The sequence below is a fragment of the Portunus trituberculatus genome, chromosome 16 (assembly GCF_017591435.1).
Source record: "Portunus trituberculatus isolate SZX2019 chromosome 16, ASM1759143v1, whole genome shotgun sequence".
NCBI classification, from domain to species: domain Eukaryota; kingdom Metazoa; phylum Arthropoda; class Malacostraca; order Decapoda; family Portunidae; genus Portunus; species Portunus trituberculatus.
The window spans coordinates 8,443,716-8,445,562 of NC_059270.1; the positions used below are offsets into that span (position 1 = coordinate 8,443,716).

A 1,847-nucleotide genomic window follows, 5' to 3' on the forward strand; every position below is an offset into this window, starting at 1 on the left:
TCTCCATGGTGTCAGATGAAAAATATTAGAAATGTCAACAAAGGAGGAGCAGTCTATGCCTCTGGCGCATTTTTGCTCCTCAGTGCATGGTCTAGAACAGCTGTATTGCAAACTTGGAGAGTCTGGAAAAGACAAGAGGCAGCCTGAGCCCCGGTGCCTCGTTGACAGGAAAGTCCAGGACGCTAACTCTCTCAGCGACGGAGGGCGGAAGGATGTCACTGCTTCGGCAGGCGATTGTGCGGCACTCCGGAACACTCCCGCTATTTAGTCCAGGTTGTAGTCTAATTGTTGTGTTTTATATATTTTTCTATAGAATGCAGATAATTTTGCAGAGTGCACTGGTTAACTTCCATTGTTACAAACTTCAAATGACCAATGTGCCAAACACACACACACACACACACACACACACACACACACACACACACACTTAGGTGTAGTGCGAAACATATTCGTATAACACAAGCACAACTGACATTCAATATTATAATATACTGCTCTGTGCTTTTCTGAATGAGATGAAAATATTTTAAGGGTAAAAGAATCAGATTTTAAAAATTGTATCCATGAGCGCTGTCTTCCACGCTTTGCTACCTGTGTTACCACATTGGAAAGCACGCACACACACACGCACACACACACACACACACACACACACACACACACACACACACACACACACACACATATATATACATACTTCCTATTCCTAGTGGCTTAAGAGACGCGAAAGTCAGCTGAAACAGTCATTCGCGGGTGATAAGCAATACACGGTGTTTTGTCCCCTCCCAAGGTTGTAAAGGATTGGCTGCGAGGAGGAACGCCTGTAGGTAGTAGTTGTTAAAAATTAGTTTTGTGTAGGGTTGTCGGACTCAATATTAATGGGTATCAAATCTTCTGGGGAATCGATGGTAGATTTGTGTTAACATTTCATCAAGACATCCACTGGTACATGTTGGTCAGACGCACTCAGCATTCACTACTAGTTTCCACACACAACACACACACACACACACACACACACACACACACACACACACACAGGTTTTGTTTTCACGAAACTAGTGATATACGAGCCATTTCATTACATAAAAGAAATAACAAAAAAAAGAAGAAAAATGCACCTGGGTTCGTTGTTTTCGATTGGGAAACGCATCGGCCGATCACCGGATGGGTCACTGCACCTTTTTCGTTCACCTCACATCCACTGGTCGACCAAACACTTACAACATGCTCCTATTGACTGGCCTCACCTCACATCATTAGTTTAAATCAATATTACAGTGAATATTTCTATTTCTTTTTAAGGCAGCGTTTAGAATGCAGCTGAAGAAAAGGAATGTTTATTTTTCTTCTTTAGTAAACAAAGTTTCCATGATTCAGTTGAGTTGCAAGTGTTAATAACACAGCGTCGTCATGTAGATTTTTACATACACATTCATATTAGAGATCATAGTCTCCTGCTCCCGTATCCCAAGTCTTCCTACTTCCCAATCCTTTCCCCTGGAGTATTACTGTAGCGCAATAATCTGTGATCACGTCAACAGGCAGGGCGACCACCCTTCCCGGGCTAGGCCTTCATCCGGTGGCATTAGTGATGTAATTACGTGTATTACCTTTAATGGCGGCGGCGAGGACCACGCAGGAACGGCAACGCCTTGGGGAAGGATGCAAAGCTAATGTCAAGTGTTAACGGTGCGTGCAAGTGCGTTCCTCAAGGCGTACGGCCATCCTAGCGTGCCCTCCGCGGTGCCGCACATGCCCCGCGGTGGCCCCGAGGTGTGGTGCCCTCATCTAATGTCTCTGCTTGACTCAGCACACTTGACACTTCGCCGCCACCGCTACCA

General features: G+C 45.0%; 1 protein-coding gene across 3 annotated transcripts in view; it reads left to right on the top strand.

Moving 5' to 3' along the window:
• Positions 1 to 1,101, top strand: part of LOC123504467 (protein O-mannosyl-transferase TMTC2-like) — a 158,664-nt gene extending 157,563 nt beyond the window's left edge. For all 3 annotated transcript variants that reach the window (XM_045254993.1, XM_045254992.1, XM_045254991.1), the window contains exon 11: positions 1 to 1,101. This exon is cut by the window's left edge. The gene's annotated coding sequence lies outside the window, so the exon portion shown is untranslated.
• Positions 1,102 to 1,847: the final 746 nt, after the last annotated feature.